General features: G+C 49.0%; 1 protein-coding gene and 1 long non-coding RNA gene across 3 annotated transcripts in view; one reads left to right on the top strand and one right to left on the bottom strand.

Annotated features, from left to right (window-relative positions):
* Positions 1-5,057: 5,057 nt before the first annotated feature.
* On the bottom strand, positions 5,058-5,911 carry LOC129784733 (uncharacterized). The gene is made up of 2 exons (XR_008747772.1): positions 5,708-5,911; positions 5,058-5,399 (listed from the first exon to the last, which is right to left on the bottom strand). It is a non-coding gene; the product is annotated as an uncharacterized LOC129784733 (long non-coding RNA).
* Positions 5,912-6,021: 110 nt separating this feature from the next.
* PPP6R2 (protein phosphatase 6 regulatory subunit 2) overlaps positions 6,022-6,790 on the top strand; it is a 106,952-nt gene continuing 106,183 nt past the window's right edge. For both annotated transcript variants that reach the window (XM_055808055.1, XM_055808056.1), the window contains exon 1: positions 6,022-6,224. The gene's annotated coding sequence lies outside the window, so the exon portion shown is untranslated. The remainder of the gene's footprint in view (positions 6,225-6,790) is intronic.

The raw sequence follows: 6,790 nt of genomic DNA, 5'->3' as shown, positions 1-6,790 counted from the left end.
ACAAGGAGAAAGAGTCTGCAGCAGCACTGACTTAGGCTTACACTGACAGTCCCTGAGCATCCCACCTGCACCCTGTGCCTCCTAGAGAAGTTTGTTGCTGAGTTACGTGATGGAGAAGTTGGTCTTTGCTCATGTGAACAGTAATCTCAATCCTAATGTTAGCCATGTAAGCTTGGCTGTAAAGCCTCACTACTGGGCTAAAAAAAATATTGTTGTCTAATTTTATGGGAAAAGATGTGCACATTTCTGTGCACTTCCTTAATAAACTGCATCGTGACCTAAAGGTACAAACTGGGGGTAATTCTGTCGAAACCAATAGAATCATTTCAGATTTACATCATTTTAGAGGAAAATCTGCTTTAGTAACTTTGAGATAGAGATTCTTTTACCACTATGGATGAATTTATGTCCTTTCCTTTGGCTATTTGCTCAATATCCTGATTAAAATTCATTTTAGGATTCCAATACCTGCCTGTCCTGCAATATGACTCCGGGAAATTGGCTCTGTGAAGAGAGAAATGGAAACCTTGGATCTGTGCTGGCATTATGCCTGTGATAGTTTCCTGGTCAGAGTAAAGGTGTATGTTTCAATATTAATGTAAGTCTTTCAGCTATCATTTTTATACTTCTCAGATGTTATAAGTACTTTCATTACCCTTTATATTCACAGTAAATTTTTTTCTGCTTGGCAAGCCAGTAATGTATGTGTGGCTGCAGTGAAATCAGCTATATGAGACCCCTTGGAATAAGATTAAAGGTGATTTTTATTATGGCACAAAGGATTGTGGGGCAAAAAAAAGTCCAGCATTTTTTATTCAGGCTATTTTTCTTACATTTTCATGATGCCCCTCTTCTGGCAGGAATCGGCTATAAGCTTGGTGGGTTTTTTCACTGTTTTCTTTGACAACTTGTCCTACACATTTAGCAAGAAAGAGAAATGTATTGGGAGTTTCTGAGATTGTAAGTAGGACCAAAGCAGATGTGTCTGTTATGCTGGACCTCTGTGGAGACCTCACCAACATTTCATATGATCATGGTGGCGAAATTGTCTGATGAAGAAAGTCCTCAACAACATGAAGACTACAGAGCTTGTTCTGCTTATGTGCAGGTATTGTGACAGCTATATGACTGGACATAACATTAATCTCAAACAAGTAATGTAGTGTATTGTAACAAAAGTTCTTTAGATACAGTATGCCGAGAGCCTATAATAAGTAATAGTATTACTTAATGTTACAGTTCATTATTTGTGTTCGTGTAGCACCTCTGCCCCCTAGTAATGGGCCACAGCTGCATTTAGCAAGGTGCAGTATAATCCAGAGGTGATTATATGGCTTAAGCATGAAGAAACAGCATATCAAGGTAATCAAAGAAGGGGGGGGGGGGCGGGGAAATGAGGAGGTGATGCACAATACATGATGGTCCTACCACATCATTAGCCTAACCATGATATTACTGTTTGGAAAACAATTTGTGACCGCGTGTAGCTGCTGTGTCATAACACACACAGGATATCTGAGGAAAGGCCGGGCATTTGATCTTTACTTTGATATCTCCTGATAATTTACACAAGCTGAGGACATGCCCCAGAATATTTTTGGTTTAATGTTGTCTAAACACAAGAGCTTTTACAATTAATTTCCTCAGCTTGTCTTGAAACAAAAACAGGGAAGAGTTTAAGCCCTGATGGGTATCAGGCTCTGCAGCCCTTTTGTGAGGGGTAAGGAGGGTACTGGTCCTCCACTCCTCTGGGCTTCTGCAGAGAAAGCTGCAAAGTGGTGTTTTCTCCCAGAGGAGAATTTAATCAGCTCAGCGTGGAGGGCTGGGCTTTCTTAGCTTTTAGTCTCTACGAAAGCGCTAATCACAGGCCCACAATTTCTAGCCTTTTAAGCGCCTATATGCTCCTGTACCATATTTGGGCAATAAGGGTTCAGCAGAACTCGAGAACGCTGCAGATCTGGTCCTCTCCAATAGCTCTGGCCTCACTGGAGATACTGTGCCGCACAGGGCCAGCATGTCGTTTTTGCACGGCTCCTAAGCAACCTGAGTAAATAGAGCATTTCGCAACCTTAACCACAGCGGTTGCTACACTTTCATCTATAATTATCTTTTGCATCAGAGCTCTCAAGAGCAACCGGCCTACCAGATTTTGCAGGATATTTTGCATTCAGCTTCAGTTTGTCTGCCTTTTCTCTTGCATTGCCAGTCAGGATAATATTCCCCAGACAAGAGGAGAAACATAAATACCCTGCAGACTAGAGGAACGTGCAATATGCTGAAAGCCAAGAAATGTTAGCTTGCCAGCCCCACTCCTGATTGCTGTTTATATTCTGCACACTTCAGAGCTTTGTTATTTGAACAAGGCCATATAACTTGCCCCCAAAGGCAGCCAAATATAATTCTTGGTGTTTGGAAAACCTAACACACAAATTGTGTTTAGGAATACAGCTTATGATCCCAGTAGAACAAACGAGGACTCTTCCTCTTCTGCCTGCAGTGTTTCTCAAAATTAATGTCAAAACTGTAGCTTGGCGATCCGGATATAATGTCTGTTCTAGGTGCTAGATCATGCTTGATTTCGAAGCCAAGAATAGAGCCCAGCATTCTTGATCAGCGACATCCTGTTTCTGGTTCTGCAACCTCCTAGCAAAATGTGTGTCTGCTCTAAGGGTGAATCTTAGTCAGGCCCAGCTTCATTCCTCCGGTTCTAGAACTGGAGAGCTGTGCTCAGGGTCTGAAGCCAGCCTGAAATGCTCATTGTGCTGAGGATCTGAAGACACCCGTATCTGTACCCTGCCCATGCCTTCACTGCAGTGATCTTTGGATTTCTGACAAGAACTACGGGGTTTTGTGCTTTTTCACTGAACTTCGAATTTAGAATCAAAACCTCCCTGGAACAGGGTTCAATGCTTTGAAGAAACGAACAAACCCGTGCTAGCTAGTAGTCCAGCAAGCCACACAACAAGACACAATTTCCTATGTCCTGACAGCTTGATATGTAAATCAGTTATTTGAGTTAAAGAGTGGCAGCTTTGTGAGCTCAGAGGTGTATGTTAACGATGTAGTTTTGGTTGTGAAATACATGCTCCATGTGTAGAAAAAAAAGTGAGTGTTCACAGCCTTGTAGTTCAAAGAGTGAAAGTTTGCATACAGGATGAAGATGCAATTACGCATACTTGGGGTGTAAGCCCAATAAAAGCAGGATCAAACACCTGAGACCACCTGTGGCATTGGTCTGAAGCCTGGATTTAATTCTGCAACAGCACAGGTCATGAAATCACAGTGACAGGCTGTCTTTGTCCGGAGCAGCAGGGTGAATTCTTGCCATGCCCTTCGAGAGCCTGTTTGACCACTTGCGAGAGTGAGTTTTATACATTGCGTGCTTACACAGTTTGGATTGTTTCTAAATTGTCCGTATCCATTACTGTTAGCCTTAACAATATGCAAAATGACATACAAATTGGCATGATGACAACTTTGCTATCTCAGAGAGCTTGCAGCTGATCTGCTGTTCCACAAGGCTTTTTGACACAGCACAATGGCAGACTCAGATCTCTTTCCAAGACAGGGAGAGTGAGGTCACTGGCCAGAATAGCGGCTCCGTCCCAGCACTGAGTTACTGTTAATTTAAGCAGAGCTGGCACCGTTGTACCTTGCTCCTTCTTTCTGTTCATTCTGTGTGACTTTTGAAACAATCGGTGGGGAAACCAGGCTGATAGAAAACACCCTGTAAACAGCAAAGCTGTTTCTTATTCACAGGCATCAGGATTTTAAAATAAATTCACTTTATGGTGAGATCACCATACTAGTTTAGTACAAAATGGTAAAATTCCTTAGGAATTTTACTATAAGACTGTGAGAGAGGAAGTCCTTTTCTGAATCTATTTTTGCTGTATTAAAAACTGGATAATCATAAGGTCATTCAAGATGCATGGTTTTAAGTGCACTGAGTATGGACAGCATGAATTGCTATAAACAATTGCCCTGGAAATGCTAAAATGGTGGGAGGAAGGATACTAAATGATCAGCTTCTTCCTGTTTAGGAAACCTGAAACATTGGTGAGAGGATAATAACATGGTAATATTTTTCATTACTTACTTCATTAAAATCCCGGTGTGGATTTTAACAGCAAAAGATGTGAAACCCAAAATAACTGCATATTCATACGTGCACAAGTAGGCAAACACTGATTTTTATATCTGTTTGAACAAGAAGGAGGTCACGCCTGTATTCAGCATCTGCATGTCAGCACGAGTAGCCACAGAAAAGACCGACAGCTTGTTCGCAGTAGAATATAGCTGCCCTCGTAAAACAACCAGGGTCTCGGGCCTGCGGCTTATTTTCCCTATGTAAGTAGCTCTCCCTGTTCTTGTACCTGCCTGAGTCCTGGACGAGCAGAGGTGAGCTGGCAGCCCCAGCCCATGCTTGCTGCCAAGCCCAGACAGTTAAGCTGTATTTTAGTGTGTTTCACAGGGCTGGGAGGAGGAAAGAAGGAAGCTGTTCCAAGACTGGTACTCTAGAAATCAGCTGGAGAAGACAGGGTCTACAGCCCCAGCCCTCCTGTGCTACGTAAGGAAATGAATACACTCTGTGGATGGCTGGAAGACTTGGGAATTTGCTTGGCTAGCCATCATGTCCCCAGAAGCCACAAAAAATGCTTTATAAGCTCATTGCACTGCAGACAGAATGGACAGAGAGCAGAGAATTAAAACTTGTGAGGCAGTGCTAATTTTTTTCCTTATAAATGGCCAACAAAGTATAAATTACCATACTGGTAATTTATTTAAAATTATGTTTTTTAATAAATTATAATAAAATATTATAATTTAAAATAAAAATATAATAAAATTTTATACATTTATAAATTAAAAAATTTATAAATTACCGTACTGGTAATTCATATAAAAAAATACCATGCTGTACAAGCTCTTGGAGCCCTTGCCTTCAAGCCCTTACGGTGAAAATACAGGCATAAATTAGAAATGTTGCCCATTGAGTCATGGGTGAATTTTTTGGTGGTGTTTCTGTGGCAAAAACCCCAAACCCCATAAACAGGTCAGTATAAAAAGAGTTTATTTTTTCGCATGCCTTGCAGGCAAGCCCCACTCTTTCCCTGTTATCATTTCCATCCACAGGGCACGTTTGCCACAGCGGCTGTGCCAGCAGGTAGATCCATCTGTAGGGCCTGAAGCAGGGGGGCACCCGTTAAATTTTAACCCCATGTATGAATATTTGCAGGGTCAGAGCCTAAGTAAGACCAGCGAAGGTGAGGAGATGAAGCTGGAAGTCTCATGGCTGGAATTCAGTTCACATGAAGGGGAGAGCTGGATGGGTTCCCGTCGGGTTCCTGTACGGCGCTGGCACTTGGGCGGCAGTTTATCCACGTAGGAAGACAAATCTGGGCAAGGCAACAATGAAATGTACTTCACGCAGCAGGCCAGCATGACTAAGAGGTGTCTTTCTCCCCGGTTCTGTTTTATTCCATCCTTTGGCTCGTCCCTTTTTCCTCCTTCTCTTTTTCCCCGACAGGCTCCCTCCTCCTTCTCCTCACCCATCGCCTTCTCCCCGGCGGTGCCGCACCGAGTAACCCCGATGTGGGACCCCCCGGGCCGGTGGCAGTGCCCCCCTTCGCCCGCCCTCCCCCCTCCCCCCTCCCTTCTCCCCCCGGGGCCCCGCCGGTGCTGGCTGGGCAACACGGGGCTTTACCCCGCCCGCCGCTCCTGCCTCCCTTTCCTTGCGGGCCGCGGCCACGGAAAGGCTCCCGCTGTCCCCGCCGGCCCCGGAGTCCTGCCCTCTCCCGGTCTGGCCCTATGCCGCCCCCGCCCCCCCCGCCATGCCGTGAGCCGCCTGCCCGCCCCACACCGACACCCGTCCCTCCGCCCGCAAGTCTCTGTCCCGGGCCGTGACCCGGCCCGGGGACCGGCCCCGCCCCGCCCCCGGTGCGCGACCCCGCCCCCTCGCCCCCACACGGCCCCGCCCCCCGCTCTCCCCCCCCCCCCCCCCCCCCCCTCCCGCAGCTCTGGGCAGCAGCGGGGCCGCCGCCATTTTGGAGGCAGCCGGAGTGCCTGCAGCTTGCAGCCTCGCCGCCCGCTGTCAGCGCAGCCCCGGCCGCCGCGCCCCGCCTCGGCCGCGGCCCATGCCCGCCGGGCCGCCGGCCCTCGCAGCCAGGCAGCGAGCCAACGGCCTCGCCGCGGGGCGGAGGGCAGGCCCGGACCCCCAGCAGGTGAGACCCGCGGCTGGGCCCGCCGCCCGCGTCGCCGCCCGAGCTGTCACCGCCGCCCGCCCTCCCGCCGCCACCTGCCGCCGCGCCGGGGCCGGGGCCGGCCGTGCCGAGGGCTGCGCCCCGCCGCGGGCCGCTTCCGCCTTCCAGCACCGGGGCCGGGGCGCTGGGCCCGGCGGGCCGCGGAGGCGGTGTGCGGCCTGCCGCCCTGCCAGCCCCGCCGTCCCCGCCGCCTTCGTCCCCCCCCCCGCCGCCGCCTCGGCCCCCTCGGCCGCAGCGACACCCCCTCCCACCCCTCAGAGCGCTGGGCGGAATCGGTCACCGGTCCCGTAGCGCTGCCTGGGCTGCGGGGCCGCCCCCCGCTGTCCCCGGTTTGTTTTCCCCTGTTGGCGGGGGCTGGTTTTAAATAGCTCGTAGCCCCGCCGGTGCCGGCTGTGCCGCCCCCCCAGCAGCTCCGGTCACGGAGGTCTGTTTTCCAGTCCTTGCGCTCGGCTGTGCCCGGGTCCCACCGTGTCGTTTCTTGCGGTATCTGGGTTAAATCGGACTTTCTGTGTGTGTCAAGAGTTTGC

This window comes from Falco peregrinus, chromosome 6, assembly GCF_023634155.1.
Source record: "Falco peregrinus isolate bFalPer1 chromosome 6, bFalPer1.pri, whole genome shotgun sequence".
Classification (NCBI taxonomy): Eukaryota; Metazoa; Chordata; class Aves; order Falconiformes; family Falconidae; genus Falco; species Falco peregrinus.
The sequence above is the reverse complement of the archived record's forward strand: the minus strand, read 5'-3'. Positions and strand labels throughout refer to the sequence as shown.